The following is an 18,771-nucleotide window of genomic DNA, read 5'->3' as shown; positions in this document are numbered from 1 at the left end:
TCTCATGGGCTAGATTTCCTTTCCTTTGTATAATCTTTTAAGTTTTCTATTATTTTACTTATCTTACTGGTATAATCTGAGGTCAGATTTATAAAGCATTCAACAAGAGGTTACTGTAGAAATTGAATCAATAAATAACTGTGTATTCAGCAACATTTTTCTCTCAAGCTTTATGTGCATTTATTATTATTCATAATTTAACATTTATTGAGCACTAAGAATCATATTCTGTTTGGAACAGAAAAGTAGTTGCTATCTCTGCCCAACAGACTTATGTTCTCATAGAGAATTCAATTTGTACAAGGTTTCAAAACTTAACCCTCACTGTTAGATAAATCAAGGGAGAAAATAGACTGTAAAGTTTGAACAAACTTTGATTAAAATTAATTTTTGCCCATGAAACCCTGACTAATGTCTGTGCGGAGATTAAAATCTTGCTAAAAGCATGATTGACATTCAAGAGTATTAACTGAAAGGTGTGACCTTGATATCTGCTGTATAATTACAGGCTTGAACACTAAATGAATCCAGTTAAAACTGGATTGAACAAAACAACTATCTGCCCCAGAAACAAAGTCATTTGTGTTTCAAAGAATTCCAGGAAATCTTGGTCTGCTTCATAGTTGCTGCTAACATTCAGATTTAGTCTCAGTGGGCTTTGGTATCCATTTTAGTTGAGAAATTTAGTAGCTTCTCTAGTTTATTCAGAGAAGGTTCACAGGCAATTCCACAATCTATGTGTCTCCTCTAGGTTTTGGTTTTTATGATTTAAGTATAGCTTAAACAAAGATGAGGACTGTTCAAAACTGCAATGCTTATTGTCTAAAAGCAAGATCTAACTCTCTGTGCCTCATTTTTACCCTAGTCTAACTTGGAACTATGCTCTTGATTCTGACCAGATAAGACAATTGAATTGTGAGGACAAAGCAGATAGCTATCATTGGCCTACCATTTTCTCCTGATAGTCCATCTTCTACAGAAAGTGATGAGCTGATCTTCTATTTGCAACATTGGAAGCAGAAAACATTTAAAAACAAACAAAACAATCCCACAGACTCTAGAGCTTCAAACACACTGTAATGGACCCAATTAGTTTAACTGATCTTTTTTCAGTCACATACCTATTGACAGACAAGGATTAGTACCTATAAATAGCAATACTTCATGTGATGAGTAGGTACATAAATTTGAATGGTGAATGGCTCCTCATCAGCCAGAAGCAAAGGTATAAAGTTGGATGCTTTCAGCGTCAAGCAATAGGAATGCTTGATTCCAATAGGCATTTGAATTATCTCCTTCTACAATAAATCTACAGATAAGGCAGACTCCAGGTTCGTATGTCAAGCCTCTGGCTCTCTTGGTTGTTATGATTCTCTTAGTTTCACCCACTTCCATTGCTTAACTTCAAGGCCAGGTTGGTGGAAATAAATTCAGCTTTAGCAGTTTCAAACATCGTTTGTCCTGAAAACAATAGAAATCAACTATCTTTGTGTCTCTTCTATAGAGGCAAGAAATGTTTCTGAAGAGCTCTCTTGTAGCAAAATTTTCTCACTCCCTGCTATCTAGGTCTGAGTTAGTTGACCTTCCCTAAACCATTCACAGTAAAGGGAAATGAGATTTCATTTGGTAGATGGATGTTGAAAATGGAAGCATTGTGACCATTACAGAATGTCATTTGTGTAGGTTAACTAGGGTAACAGCACATTTTTTTTTTAAAGTATCTTAAATTGAACTTTTTAGAAGTGATACGCTAATAAAACCTTGGCCTTTTAAAAAATAACATGTTTTAATTCCTAATGGTTGTCATTTACTTTCCTGTTTTGTGCCTTAAAAACAAATTTCTTCCAGGTATAATTGCCTTCCATTTTGGTCTGATAAAGTTTCTATGGATCTCATACCCCTCTGCTTTATATTTTTACTTACAATTGCTTCTATAAACATACATGTTGATAATTTCTTTATATTTTCCTTTTATCTGGAAAAGTAAAAGCTTTTTAAAAATTGCTTCTTTCAGTATTTGAGGAATAAAACTTGACCAGTTTTATCAAATTTCTTGGATTATTTTATGCATTGTTTATTACTTAGAATGAGTTATTGCTATGGTTTAACATATATAGTCTTTTATGATATAATTCTGAAATTCCACATAATTCAATGACAAATCTTTCCTCTATTTCTTAAGTACTCTTTCTTTGGGGGAGAGATTATTCGCATTTTAGAGTTAAATTTGTCCTGTTTAATAACTCTAAAATTTGAAGCAGACTGAGGTCCTGATTCCTTTCTTACGCTTAGCAAATGAAGGCAAGGCCATAAGATTTGGTCTTACCTAAATTTACTGAAGAGAAGGGAGAGGAGATTTCATTAGTGTTGTACAAACTGTGTGCTATGGATTGAATGTTTGTTTCCCTCCAGATTACATCCTGAAGCCCTAATTGCCATTGTGATGGGATTTGGAGGTGGGGTCTTTGTAGGTAATTAGAATTAAAGGACGTTAGGAATAAATGTTTGTCGTGTAAACCACGCAGTCTGTGGTGTTTTGTTATAGCAGCCCAGACTAAGATGCTGGCCTACAGACAATGCTGTACTATGTAAAGTTTGTTACTGTCATGTGATAAGTGCAGACACTGAGAATAAGTATTTGGTTTACTCCATTTGTTGCATAGGGTATAGGGCAGTTTGTATGTTGTAGACCTCACAAAGCCAATTGACAGTGGAGAGAGCTGCATGCTGTCTGTCGTGGGATGTAGTGTTTTAAGGCGAGTTTGTCAACTGTAACCTGTAATGTCACTGAACTCAGGTCTGGCTGCTTGCTGCTGAAAAGCCAATACTTGAGAGGCAAGTGTTGGTAGAAAGAAAAGTTTGCTTTATTCAGGAGGCTGACAACCTGGAGAGAAGGCAGACTCATGTCCAAAGGCCATCTCCCCACTGCTGATCAGTGGGCCAGAATTTTTAAAAGGGGAGTTTCAATGGTGTATAGGTGGAAGGAGGGGGCTACCTTCAGAAACAGCACAATCGGCTCTGACAGTCTTCTTGAAGTTGGTGATGCAGTGGTCTGGCCAGCATCATCTTGATCATTTTAAATACAGTTAATCTTCAGTTCCAGGGTTGGTTTGTTCCCATTTTCTTGAGGCCAGTTCTCAGAATTGTGACAGCTTATGTCATGGCTAAGGTCTGGTCATCATGTAGATAACTTCTTCCACCTGGTGAGGGTTTCAGCATCTATAAAACAGCTCAAAGGATACGGCTCAGAATATTATCTGTAGCCCTTGAGGAGGGAATAAAGGTCCTTGGCTTTAACCAAAGTATTATTATTTTGTCCTGTTTGACTGATTTCCTTTGTTTCTATTTTTTTCACTTCTCTGATTAAACTTATTCTGTGGCTAAAGTTTTTCTAGAGACAAAAGGCAGGCAGAGGACATGGGGGGATGGTGTCTGTCCTGGGAAGGCCCCAAGGGTCCTGCTCCATTTCAGTAAGTATGTAAAATTCAGAACCCATTTGTTTCAAGAAAAGATCATTGAAATTTAACTATAACTTTATAAAATACAACTAGCTACTGATGAAGAATTGAAAATGAATTTTGTAATACAGCATCAATCCTTTCATTTTGGGTAAACATTAAGGATGAATATGCTGAGCTTGCCCAAACTGCTCTAAAATCTCTTCTTCTGTACCTGTCTACTTTCCCAGCAAGACTGCTTTTTATTTTGTGACTATTATTAAAATAGCTTAGATGTACATTGTATCCTACCCTATAAGTAGCATGTCTATATAACCAAATTGATAAGCTAACGAGAAAGAGACAAACTCATTTGCCACAGTTGCAACTTTATTGATAGATATACTGTTCATTCAGAGTGCCAGGTGTGCTTATAGCTGTTTAATATGGAAAATCACTATCTCAAGCACAACCTTTTGTATAAATAAAATTGTGAAAACAGAAAGAGTTACAACATGTATAGATTTTGGAATTCTTTTATTTTTCTTATGTTATACTTTTAAAATTTGAGGCTTTTACTTGATGTGTCTGCTTTTATGTCATTGTTCTAGTTATTCATTTTTTAAATTTTAACAAAATATTGGTATAAAATAGATTAGGGGGAAACAGCCTGATCCTTTATCACAAATATTTTGAGAAGCACATCCCTAAGGAACAGGGCTAAATCTATTCTAATCTTATATGGGATTACTGAGTAGTGAAAGTAAAGATACTTCTTAAATAAAATTCAGCTTTAAAATGAAAAGAAACAAAAATAATTGTGTAGGTTATATCTACAAAGATCTCCAGAAAAATTACTCCTCCCCTTTCAGAAGGTACTAATCATGAGTCCCAGTATCCCCAAATTTTATTCATAAATCTCGTGGGTATGGCGATGGAGGGAAGAAGCAAATAACCACATTATAACAGAGTTGTAATTGAGTCATGGATGAATCTAGGGATGTGGCTATAGAGAAGATGCATATGAGGAGGAGAAACAAGCCTGTAGCCAAGGCAGAGAGAAAAAAACACAGGGAAAAGAGAGACAGACATAGTGAGAGCCAGCAAAAATAATTAACTTTCCCTCCACCATATTGAGAAGGTCTTCGCATCCTGTGTGTCTAGGGTAGAAAATAGACGAAAGAAGTCATAACTCTTAGAAAGTGATCTCCCCAAGGCATGCAAAATTTTAAAAACACATTGAATTAGCTAGGAAGACGGTGCCAGAAAGAGTAGAGAAGAGTGAAGAGAAGCCAAGTGGCCGGAGAGTGCTGGCAGCTTTAACGGGTCAGGGTATGTGATGAGTCCTGAGGAAGGCCAATTCTACAATGGTAGCAAATCTAGTCAACTCATCTATTATTCAATACAGACAATACATAATATTTAAGGAGAATTCACTTTGTACCAGACACGTGCAAGTTGCTTTATAAAGATTATTTTACTGAGTCCACATACCAATCCTATGAGGTGTCATTATATTATCTCCATTTCATTGATGAAGAAACTGAATCTTGGAAGTTTGGGGCAATTAGATGCTCTTGTTAATGACTATACTATCCTGCTTCAACAATTATATTTCCTTTCATATGAGTTTTGGTTAAGAGATCCCGTTCCACATTTCAGATACCACCGTAAGTTTGGCAAGTAGGGAAGGGGTTTTGTGTTCTGACCACATTCTGAAAGTAATTTCCCTGAGATATTACATGAACTTGAATAAATACGAGTTCTACACATTTTGAGGGCAAATAAAAGGGTGAAATAAGGGGAAAAATGTAGGCCTTCAAAAAATATTAGACATATGAGAATAACTCTTTTGACTCAATGATTTGAATACATCATTATCTAACTTTTATCTACCCAATACGGTGTCTTTGAAATTAATTCATTCCCCAGTAGAAGAAATTGGAAGACATGGAAACACAGATTTTCCTGAGCTGTGACCCTTTACGCAGGGGACAGTATGCATAAGTATAATGATGAGCTTTGCTGGAATTTCAGTATTAGAACAGGAAGGCTACTCCTATCTTCTGTTCTTGGCAGACATGACCAGTGGTTCAAGACCCTCTTTCTTCCTGAGTTCAGATTGGACTTGAAAGTCTCAGGAATTAGTACACCAAAATGCCATTATCTACCAATGGATTATAGCTGATACCAGAGATGATCCCTATTTGCCATCCATGGGTTAGGGGAATCCCACAGCAGTCTTGATTCTCAGTTGTATATTTTAAGCTTTACTATAAAGTTGACAAAATATTATATAAATTTTGAGCAGAATATTGCTGTAATAACTACAATGTCAGTTGCCTTAAACATTTGCCAAAGCTGCTCCACCCACAGGAATTCTACAGCCAAAACAATTTTTTTTATAACTTCCTCAGTCTTTGAGCACATGTGACAGTCAACTTTGTTTAGCTTTTGAACTCTGACAAAAATAAAGCCTCAGGTGGAGCAAGGAGGAGAAGAAAGCCTCTGTTAAACAAAATATTGAAAAAAAGTGCTGACCCTGAAGAAAGAAGAAAAGAGAGACTGAAAAATAGATATTTTTACAGTTTTGCTTCATGTGCAAATTGTAAGTTGCTCAAACAATTGATATAGAAAGATCTCCATTTTTATTATGTCTTGCTGCCTTTTCTGCTTCAGCCCCTTAACTGCAAGTAAATGTTTATGTCTTCTGAAAAATACAGAATAATTATGTAACAGAGTGTCAAATCCTCATAGGGAACACCCTGCACTGGCAGTTTTATAAGGCACTACTAAATTGCTAAGAAAAGAAAATTACATTTGGATGAGTGTAAACGAATGTTGAATGAATAATTATATCTACAGCTTTTAATATATTGACCAAAGAATATATGCAATGCATTTCTTAAGGTTTTAAGCTATGGTTTCATTGGAAAACAATCTATTGTACTTGTCATGCTGCTCTGAAGGCTAATAACTAGTTTTATTGGGAACACTGTGGCACATTTATATCCCCACTGCTGAAGTGTGGTCGCTGAAATGTGGTGAGAGAATCAAGAACAAGCACCCTCAGACAGAGCACACCACCAGCCTGGACTCACAATTACTCAGTTTGTAGATGGTCTGGGCTCACTGTTTCTCCCTCCTTCAGCTTTTGTATGAGCGCTATACCCCCAGAGGGAAGGCAGTATATCAGGTGTTTTATACTGGCTAGTCCAACAGAGGGTTTCATGAAATAGTAATTTACAAATATGGTACAAATGAGATTTCTGATTATTTGTGCATTTCAGTCCGTCAGTCTCCCTGTCCCAAAGTCATATGAGATGACTGTGCACTGTTTATGGTACTCACGGTAGGATTCTTTGCACATTTTAAATAAAATTTACAGCAAACAAAGACACAACCATCTGTCATGCTTATGTAATTTGGATTTCCATGACCAGTCCTTTATAAAATGTGTACCATAATTTAAAAAGCTGAAAATCTAGGATGGAATGAGATTAAAAACGCTTTCTTCCAATTCAAAAGGTCCAGAACACGTGCTGTTTACCTTTGGGCCAATTATACTCTTAATTAGAATTAATTTTCCTATATGAATCTCCACCATAGTCTATCGTAGAGTTGTATTAAATTAATCCTTAATTAAAACAAACCTTTGCAGCAGTGGATTTTTTGATCTAATGCTAATCTTATTGCACAAACTTTGAGTCTATACAGTTTATGTTCAATCATTAAGTAAAAAATAGGAACTGAACACCCACCATGTGTTAGGCAATGTTTACATTAGAGATCAACACAGATAAAAATCTGTGCTTTTAATGGAGTTTTATTATGAGGGAGGGAGGACACTCAGTTGGCTAAATGTGTGAACATTTACAGCACAAGGGTAAATGCTAGGAGTTGTGATAAAGTGGGGAAGTGATGGTGATGGTAGGCGGCAATGAGTTGCAGTTGTTCACACGGCAGCCAGGAAAGGTCTTGCTGAAAAGTTCCTTCTGAAGGAAGCTCTGGAAGGAGCAATGAATGTGTCTGGGGGGAAAGCATTCCAGGCAGAGAAATAGCAAGTGCAAAGGTCCCGAGATGGTTGTTTCTCTCACATTTCAAGGAGCAGAGAGGTGGTCAACTCTTCTGACTGGAAGAGAGGAAATATCAGAAGTCAGGGTGAAGGTCAAGAGGTGAGAGCAGTGAAGCAGCAGAAGTTCTGATCTTACAGGGTCTTGACAGTCACATGAAAAGTCTGAGTTTTATTCTGAAAGATATGGAAGGGTTTGAACTCAAGAGTGAAATAATCATCCTATATTTTTACAGTATCCTTCATACTGAGAAATCAGTTACAAAGTTATTGCAGTCATTTTAGAGGAGAGAAGATATTATTTTGGACCAGAGTGGTAGGTTGGAGGTAATGAGAAGTGATCTGACACTGGATATACATTTTCCGTATTTTTTGTTTTGTTTTTTTGTTTTTTATTGACGTATAGTTGATTTACAATGTTGTGTTATTGTGGAAGATAAATTATACATTTAAATTGAATTTAAATAAACAAAAGAATTTGATAAGGAACGTAAAATATTTTTTCACCACATCTCATCCAAGTAAGAGATACAACTCATTATTCTGAAATATCAAATTATAGAATACAACCCATATTTTGAGGAGAAGGAATTATGTTTGAGACTTATTCTTTTTAGAAGTTCCCACATAATTCAAACTTCTTTTTCCATGGGAGATTACGTATCACCAAACCATGACATATTAGGCTGCATTATGAGTTTGCTAATATTCAGTCATTCTTAACCTACAAATTAGGAATTCCATATAGTCCAAACTAATATATTAAACATATTTACCTCTTAATAACTTACAAGTATATCTTAAATATCTCTTGATAAATGTAAGATCAACTACTTTCCTCCAGAAGAGATCTAATCTCTTTTTTTACAGATGAGAGTGATTTTGCTTGAGATGGTATATATTCCTAAATTGTAGTCTAATATATAGGAAGATATACTTTCTTTAATTGAGTATGCATCAGTCATAAGCAAGGAATCGAAGCAAAGCAGTAGAAGGCAGAAATGCTACTGTATGTCACTGTCATGGTAATTTTTAAACTCTAGTACAATATTTATAACATTTTTAATCAGCTGGGAATGACCAAAGAATGTTTCATTGCTTCTCCTCTGTAAAGTACTTATACAGATTTTATTGCTGCTGAATAAAATGCAATTTATTTTTGTATACTGATTTTGTATCCAGAAACCTGATATTGTAAATACATATTGGGAGATTTTATTTTGTATTTTTGCTGTAAATAATCATCATATGAAAATAATGAGGACCATATTCCTTCCTTCCCAGTTGTTGCAAACCTATACTTATTTTTCTTGACTTTGCTGAGCTGGCTAGAACATTTAGTACAATGTCAAAAAAAATTGGGTATAGCAGGCATTCTTGTCCCTAATATTAGAGTGAATGTTAACTTCTTTTCTCTACTAAGAATTCTGTTTGCTACAGGTTTATAAATTTATGGAAGTTTAATTCAGTTCGTAGTTTAAGTTTTGTTTTTTGGGTTTTTTTTCCACAAATGAGTGCTTTTCTTCATCTTTGAGGTGATTAAATGTCTTTAATATTTTTGTATTGGTGAACTTCATTCTTTCTAATGTTAAAATCAACCTCTCACTTCTGGGATAAATTTATTAATGTTTTATGAATAACTGAGTCTATTTGCTAGTATTTGGTTTAGTATGTTCACATTTCTGTTTATGAGTGAGATTGACATGCCATTTTCCATTTTTTGTACTATCTTTGTTAGATGTGGATATCAAATCAAATTTACTAGTCCTGTAAAATGACACGAGGAATATTTCTCTATTTGTATACTCAGAAGTATTTATTTTATTTTATTTTTTAAAATTATTTTTATTTTTATTTATTTTTGGCTGTGTTGGGTCTTTGTTGCTGTGCTTGGGCTTTCTCTAGTTACAGAGAGCAGGGGCTACTCTTCGTTGCAGTGCGTGGGCTTCTCATCGCGGTGGCTTCTCTTGTTGCAGAGCACGGGCTCTAGGTGCATGGGCTTCAGTAATTGTGGCTCACCACTCAGTAGTTGTGGCATGCAGGCTTAGTTGCTCCGCGGAATGTGGGATCTTCCCGGACCAGGGATCGAACCCGTGTCCCCTGCACTGGCAGGTGGATTCTTAACCACTGCACCACCAGGGAAGTCCCAGAAGTATTTATTTTAAATTAAAATAGTTTGTCCCTTAAAAGTTTGGTAAAACTCATCTGTATAAGGATGTTGGTCATACTCTGTATTCAGAATTCAATTTTAAATGCCTGCTTACTTCATCAAGTTCCCACCTTTACAGAGTTTTATTTTAAATTCTCTTTTTCTATATTTTACATGTCATTTTTAGATTATTTTAGATGGGAGCGTCTGTCAGAGTGTTTAGTCTATGTACTTCTAGAAATGGAAGTTCTCTCTCATCCGTGTTAATATTTATTCTTATGCTTATTTTATATGGAGATCTCTGCTTTGGAGGGTAAAGAAACTTTCTCATATGGGGAAACACTTTTCTTCTATTTGGTCTTCTTTTGAGTGAAGAAGGAAAATAATATATTCAGGGTGAAATAATAGCATATTCAAAAGTCCAGAAGTAAGAGAACACTTGTCTTATTAGGAGAACTGAAAGTAACTCACCATGATTGGGCTTGGGGAGTATGTTATCTGACTCCTACTGGAGATGTGGACATGCATAAAATCTTGGAAGGCATTCACAGAAAACTGAAAAATTTGAATTTTATCCTGAGAATAATGGAGAGAATTTGGTGATGATGATAATGATGGTTGTATTAATATATACTATTTATTGAATTATTACCATTTATTATGCCCTGTGCTGTAAACTATATAGATTGTTTTTAACCCTCAAAATAAACCCGTGAAGTAAGTTTTGGGGATTTTAAGAAATAAATACACATACATCAATTCACTATGTAGAGGGTGTTCTGGAAACTTGTGGTATGAGCAGATTTCAGTAAGAATGAGTGATTAGAGATGGCTAGAGTCTATGAATGGATAATATTAATAATAATAGTAAAGTAATAATATTATGAAGCAAAAGAAGTATCTTTTCTTTTTTTATATATATATTTATGTATTTGGCTGCACTGTGTCTTAGTTGCAGCATGTGGGATCTTTAGTTGCAGTATGTGGGATCTAGTTCCCTGACCAGGGATCTAACCCAGGCCCCCTGCATTGGGAGCACGGAGTCTTAGCCACTGGACCACCAGGGAAGTCCCAAGAAGTATCTTTTTTATTGAAGTATAGTTGATTTACAGTGTTGTGTTAGTTTCAGGTATACAGCAAAATGAATCAGTTATACATATACATATATCCACTTTTTTAGATTCTTTTCCCATATAGGCCATTACAGAGTATTGAGTAGAGTTCCCTGTACTATACAGTAGGTCCTTATTAGTTGCCTATTTTATATATAGTAGTGGTATATGTCAATCCCAATCTCCCAATTTATCCCTCCCCCTGCTTTCCCCCCACCCCGGTAACCATAAGTTTGTTTTCTACATCTGTGACTCTATTTCTGTTTTGTAAATAAGTTCTTTGTATCCTTAGATTCCACATATAAATGATATCATATGATATTAGTCTTCCTCTGACTTTCTTCACTCAGTATGACAATCTCTAGGTCCATCCATGTTGCTGTATATGGCATTATTTCGTTCTTTTTTATGGCCGAGTAATATTCCATTATATATATATATATATATATATATATATATATATATATATATATATACACACACACACACACCACATCTTCTTTATCCATTCCTCTGTTGATGGACACTTAGGTTACTTCCATGTCTTGGCTATTGTAAATGGTGCTGCTATGAACATTGGGGTGCGTGTACTTTTCGAATTAGTTTTTTTCCGGATATATGCCCAAGAGTGTGATTGCTGGATCACGTGGTAACTCTAGTTTTTTAAGGAACCTCCATACTATTTTCCATAGTGGCTGCACCAATTTACATTCTTACCAACAGTGTAGGAGGGTTCCCTTTTCTCCACACCCTCTCCAGCATTTGTTATTTGTAGACTTTTTTTTTTTTTAATAAATTTACTTATTTATTTATTTATTTTTGGCTGTGTTGGGTCTTCGTTTCTGTGCAAGGGCTTTCTCCAGTTGCGGCGAGTGGGGGCCACTCTTCATCGCGGTGCACGGGCCTCTCACTGTCGTGGCCTCTCCCGTTGCGGAGCACAGGCTCCAGATGCGCAGGCTCAGTAGTCGTGGCTCAGGGGCCTAGCCGCTCCGCGGCATGTGGGATCTTCCCGGGCCGGGGCACGAACCCGTGTCGCCTGCATTGGTAGGCAGATTCCTAACCACTGCACCACCAGGGAAGCCCTGTAGACTTTTTGATGATGGCCAAGAAGTACATTTTTATACTGTAATATTTTCCATTGTATAGTAGCAATATTTTGCCCATATCACATGTTTATTTGCTCAGGTATTATCTTTCTTTTATCATCAAAGCTGAGCCTTAGAAAATGATGTTATTATCTCACTCAAAATTAAGCTAAATTTTTATATCTCCCAAGGGAATTAACCTTTTATTTTGGAGGAAGAAATCTTACTTAATTGTTCCATTGTAACCATCATAAAATCAGTAAGAAAGGAAAAATGTAAGAGATGTACAAAACTTCTTCTCACCACTCTGTCAAAGAACAAGGGGTACTCATTTCATCCAACTACATGAAAAGATATTTCAGGTTTCAGACTGATTTCTTGTGTCATTTATGTGTAAGGATTGTTTGGTTGAACTGAAAACTTTCTAATTTTCTAGCAGCTATATATTATATTTATGTATTCATTCATGCATTACTCTTTGTGCATCAAGCATGTATTGATAATCTATTATATGTCAGGGGTTAGGGACCTATAGTGATGAATTATAAATAGTTCAAGACTTGCTAAACTTGTAGTAAAATGGAAAAATATCCACATTAAAAGTATGCAAGTGAGAATTCCAGGTTGAGATAGTAGTGTAAAGCTGCCCACAGCATTTCCCATTCCAGTATCTAACCAAGCATTCCTTTATGTACAGAAGTGATAGGCAGGCCTTCTCAAATATGAAAGAAGTTGTGCAATACATCACCTGTATATTGTATATTGTAATCGTAAACTGTATACTGCAATAGAATTGATAAAATAATTCAACAAATTATGTACTGCATCCTTGTAGAGAATTCAGGCATGGCAGAAAATTTGATCCAGTAGTGATTATCAGAATTTCTGTAAGAAAGTGTGTGAAACTGGTTGCAGAAGAGATAGAAATATACATTTTGTTTACAAAAATAAGGAAGTGATCAGAGTGGAAGTGAGAACTATGAGAGTTTCAAGTTTTAATCTCTGAATCTGGTAATATCTAAAATTAAAACACATAGTTAAATAATACCAACTGAAGTCCTTTGCTTTAATTACTATTTATTTCTAACCTCTGAGGGATCTTTTAAGAGAACAGTCTCTCTTATGATAAAGAAATTTATATTTAATTTTTCAGCAGGGTTTTACTGAGGTTTTCAGTTTTACTTGAGATGTTCTTTTACTAAATTTAAATAAATCCAATTAAATATTGTTACTAAAATAGCATAAACTGTATGAGCACATTTTAAAAATTGCCTTATCTCCTGACTGATCAGTCCTTCTGCTTGCGTATGTCATATGAGTCAGGATCTGGTCCAAGAAACCGAGCTCACACGCCAGGTAGTCCAATGGAAGGACTTGACTACTGGAGACTAACTGCAAAGATGTTTAAAGAGCTGAAAGGCGAGTAGGGGCCATTTAGAGAATCTATAGATTAGCAACACCAAGAAGTCTGTATCACCCTACAGCTGGAGATGATAGATGTGATGGTACCTCAGTCCCAAAGCTAGGGTTATCAGATTGGAATGGGTTGACTGAATGTATGTGAAAGCTGCATGGTAGCAGGCAGAACCACAGATTCAGGGACTGTCCAAAGTGAGCAGGGGCTATGGAGAGAAATACCTATTGACAGAGAAGCATCTCAAAGCAGAAACAAAAGAGAACTAACTCTTCCCAGTCTTTGTGATCCTGTCAATTCCTCATAACAGCAAAACCTAGCCAGAACCCAGTGACCAAGGATGGCAGAATATGCAGAGAAAAGGAAGAATAAACATGCAAGTGGCTGGTACATCTGTCTAAAGAGATATTTGAGTTGATGGTTATGTTTTGCTTAAAAATGGTTATTTCTAAATGTTGAACTTTTGGATGATTTAAGTTTTCTTATTTTTACTATAGGTAAGCTAGAAGAAACTTTCAAATGCTAGTTGTTGAACTTAGTATTTGAACTTAGACTGGTAAATGAGTGGGGAAGAAGTGTTTAAAGTGGAGTTCACCACAGTGGAAAAATTATTAGAGTATTTGGAGAAGAATAATACCTTGGCTGTTGCTACCACAGGTTAAACAGCATAACGATTGGTAGAGCAAGATGAGAAGACAGCAAGGCAGGGATGGAAAGGGACCTTCCTACTTAGAAGTTTGAGTTTTTCAGTTTGCATTGGACCATTCTGAAAAGTTTTTAAGTTACAAAGAGACACAATCACAGATGTGGGTTTTTTTTTTTGTCTTTATTGTAGTATAATTGCTTTACAATGTTGTGTTAGTTTCTGCTGTACAACCAAGTGAATCAGCTATATGTATACATATATCCCCATATCCCTCCCTCCCACCCTCCCTATCCCACCCCTCTAGGTGGTCACAAAGCACCGAGCTGATCTCCCTGTGCTATGCAGCAGCTTCTCACTAGCTATCCATTTTACATTTGGTAGTGTATGTATGTCAGTGCTACTCTCCCACTTCATCCCAGCTTCCCCTTCCTCCCTCTGTGTCCTCAAGTCCATTCTCTACATGTGCATCTTCATTCCTGCCCTGCCACTAGGTTCATCAGTACCTTTTTTTTAGATTCCATATATATGCATTAGCATACGGTATTTATTTTTCTCTTTCTGACTTACTTCACCCTGTGTGACAGACTCTAGGTCCATCCACCTCATTACAAAGAACTCAATTTCGTTCCTTTTTATGGCTGAGTGATATTGCATTGTATATGTGTGCCACATCTTTTTTATCCATTCAACAGATATATTTTAGATCGACTGCCCTGATAGCATTAACTAGTATAGTGGAGGAAAAAATAATTCAGAAAATATTTCCTGGGTCTGCATTAAAGATAAAAAATGAAATATTACAACAGTGTATTTACATCACATGCATGAGTTAGTAATTATGCTTTAAACTTGCAATAATGTTTGAGAGGTGATCAACTGAGTCCTGGAAAAGACATTTGTGTTGTCTTTAGGTGAATACTTTCCTTACTTGATCTAATAGGGATGTCATTGGAATACAGACTAATGAAAAATTTAGGAAATTTGATAACTCATTATAGTTGGCAAAAATCTCATATATAAATTGTTGAATAAATTAACCCCAGGTCTAAAACTAATTATCCAAGAATTCCCCATTAACTCGTAAACAAAAACAATTCAGTTTTCAAGTATTGTTTAATGCCTAGTGTACACATATAATAATAGGTACTGAAGAGAAAATATAAATGAAGTGTAATATATTTACCTTAAAAAGCTCACAAGTTAATGGAAGCTATAATTTGCATTCAGTATTAGATTCAGTGATAATGTCAGATTGTATATAATGAAGGGCAAATTGAATGGTTGGCAGCAGATGTCATAAAAGCTCAAATAATTGGGAGACCAATATGGAATGATTTGGATGAAGAAAACTTGGTGAAGTGAAGACATATTAGGATCTTCCTAGAGTTTTATGTCATTTTATTTTTTTCATGATTATCACCATTTCATTATTCCTAAATGACTGTTTTAAATACTTTTGCAGCCTGTTGATACAGAATTATTTATTAACAAATGAAACACTTGTATTAGATTTTTCTTTATTTCACAAAGAGCAGAAATAATTATGATCAAAATGTAGTCCAGGTGCCTACGTTTGTTTTTTGGATTTCTTCCTTTCATTTTTCTTTCAATGAAAATATATTCATCGCCACATTGGAGCACTAATGTTCAAATTTAGTTTTATTAAACCCATTGGGTATGTATATCCTTGAATTATTTGAAAGCCACTGAAAATATTAATTGATGAAATACCATACCGGTGACATGGCAGATAATGATTTGTTTTTCAAAGAAACCCTTTGGCGTAGTAGATGATATACTTGTTCATTTATCAGTATATGTGGAGAAAGATCACAAGAATATAAAGTAAAGCATGAGTCTATTATACCATAAAATTTTTTTTGAAGTATTAAAAATAAAAAATAGGATTCAGTAGGTTGATTTTGCCTAAAATGTAATGACATGTTATCTTTAGTTTTAATTTAGGAATCTTAAACTCGAAATGTGAGCTGAAATAGTTCTCTCTGTTCCCTAGTTTTGCCAGAGTGATGAATACTAGGTATGATTTTCTTTTTGCTGGTTAGTCATCTTATAGGAGACAGCTTTTTTACCTCCTAGTTTAAAACCAACCTTCTTTGAGGTTCTGTTTCCCTTCAGTCCAACCATGAGGTCATCATGTTGGAGCTAGCAATTGACAGACCCTGGCACACTGCCCACAGTCGGGCCCATGAAAAAGGCCTGCTCCCTGTTCCATGACCAGGAAGAGTGGCCTAAGAATTAACATGTGAACCCAGCAAAGTAATTGAATATTTTATCCAATGTATTTCTATATGGAGTTGGCACAGAAAAGCCTCTTTCTTCTATGATGTAAGTATCAGAGCTCTGAGCCCCTGAAGACCTTGTCTTCCTTCATGCAGAGACCCGAGAGAGGCAGTAGCCAACAATTTGCTTCGACTGCCTGAATTCCCTGATTGAAATCATGTTAAACTGAAACTACTATAATTTGCATCTCTCTCTTCATTTCTGTGTGCAATTGAAGTATCCTTCTGTAAATCTCCTTATTTTAAATTCTTTTCTTAAATTTCTTGAAACCTAAGAATATCACCTGTTATATACCTTTCTCATGGCAGTATCTGAAAAATAATTGCAGGTCCACAATATTTTATTCTAAATCCTTGGTGCCAGATACAGTTCAGAATTTAGATATGTCATGTAGAATTCCAGGGTTTGCAGGGCAGCACTCTGGAGGCAAACTCATTAAGATTTCTATAGTGATATAAATGAACACTCACACTAAATGGGATTAAAAAGAGTTAGGAATGTTCTGCTGTCGGTTCAGATCAGTTTTGTTTCCAAATGAGTTTTAACACCAAACCCAGGAAAAAAACTTGTTTTCAGGGAACTTTGGATTTTGGAATTGCAGAAAAGGATTGGGAACTGTACTCTAGTTTATGTTCACTATTAAAGAATATATCTCCTAATCTTAAAGATAGAATTTATAGATCCATACCTGATGAAAACTTGTAGTAATTATCTCATACATTGCCCCCAGCCATTCCTGTCCCCCACCTACAGGCCATTCCCAGTGAGGCAGTATTGTATGTGGGGATGAAATTCATAGGATGAATGTGGGTATTTGGGGTTGAAATGTAAACAACAAGACTTCTATATCTATCCATCCATCCATCCATCCATCCATCCATCCATCCATCCAGGGACAGAGAGAGACAGAGAGGGACAGAGAGAGAGAGAGAGAGATTTAACTTAAGAAACTGGCTCAAGCAATTTTGGAGGCTGGCCATCCAAAATAGGCAGAGCCAGTGTCCCTGTTCAAGTCCAAAGGCTGAAAGCTGCTCTGGAACCAGCAAGAGCAAATATTCCTGCTCAAAGGCCACCTGTCAGGCAGGAGAATTCTGTCTCACTCAGGGGAAGGTCAGCCTTTTGTTCTATCCAGGTCTTCAACTGATAAAATGAGGCCCACCCACATGATGGAGGGCAATCTGCTTTGCTCAGTCTACTGATTTAAATGTTAATCTCAGTCAAAAAAACTCTCACAGAAATACCCAAATAATGTTTAACCAAATGTCTGGGCACCCCAGGGCCCAGTCACATTGACATATAAAATTAACCATCACAAGATAGTGTAAATATTTCCTGTCTGGGACTGCTTTGTAATGTGATATTTAAATATCATATATAAGAATAGTCATAATTTTTCTTCCCATTATTTTTTCACTTATTGCTGTTCTACTAAAGTGAAAATAGATTCACTCAGTCATAGGGTATTTAATTCATTTGTAAATCACGCTCTTTTCCACTTAAAATAATTCATAAATTTAGTATAGTGTATTGTCCTTTCATCACCATTGACACTCTCCCCTGGTTCCTCTTTGAGTTCTCAGTATTCCTATTACAAAGGGAAGCTGAAGGAAATATTGCCTGAGTTTCCATATGTTAATTTATTTCTGTGAAAACCAGAAGTTCACAGATCATCATATAATACATTGCCTATATTTTGATGATTAAGTTAGTCTTCTGAAAAAAAATCACTATTTGAGATTTTGTCTTTCATCTTACAAATGTGAAATAAAAATTAGTTTAATTTTGTAATTAATTTCTGTTATCCAGCATTGATTTGATTATATTTCTGTCATGTTACATATTATTCATATGAGGATACCTACTTCACTGCCCTATGTAGTTGAATATAAATTTGACTTTAAAATATTTTTTTTAGGAAATGAATATATTACATGAAAATTTTCCTATGTCACACAGTCCAGTTATTTGGCTTTATAATTTTATTCCAAGTCATAAAGAAACATTGTTCCCCCCCCCCCAAAAAACAATGGAAGGCATGAAAATATGCTGTGTCTGACAAACGGTCTTTCTTCAAGACAATGAACTTATAACCTGCAACGGAGAATTGCTAGTTCTAGAAAAAGATATACTGCTAATTACTTATAGTATTTTTCACCAACCAGTCATATAGAACTATTATCAAATAATATCTCACCAACATCCTCACAAATACCAATGAAATCACAGGGATTACCAATGATATCATTTCTTATAAATAAAGATCATAAATGTACAACTTAAGTAAATTTAAAATCACTGTAAAGTTGCCTACCAGTTAATTCAACATAAATGAAAGCTTCAAAGATAAATATAAAACCTTACTCTGTGTCAGGCATTCAGGATACAAAGGTGAACATGCCTAATACACTCCCTGCCCACACATAGAATATAAATTGCAGGACATGTTGTGGATCATTGCTAAGAGCCGTCAGTTTGGCTTTCCAGCATTGTCCAGGCCCTGGTGCTTCCTTTGGTTAGTGTTGTTTCTGGTCAGGTTGCTGTTTCCTCGTCAATTC

This window comes from Balaenoptera acutorostrata, chromosome 21, assembly GCF_949987535.1.
Source record: "Balaenoptera acutorostrata chromosome 21, mBalAcu1.1, whole genome shotgun sequence".
Taxonomy (NCBI): domain Eukaryota; kingdom Metazoa; phylum Chordata; class Mammalia; order Artiodactyla; family Balaenopteridae; genus Balaenoptera; species Balaenoptera acutorostrata.
This window is presented reverse-complemented; position numbering follows the sequence as displayed.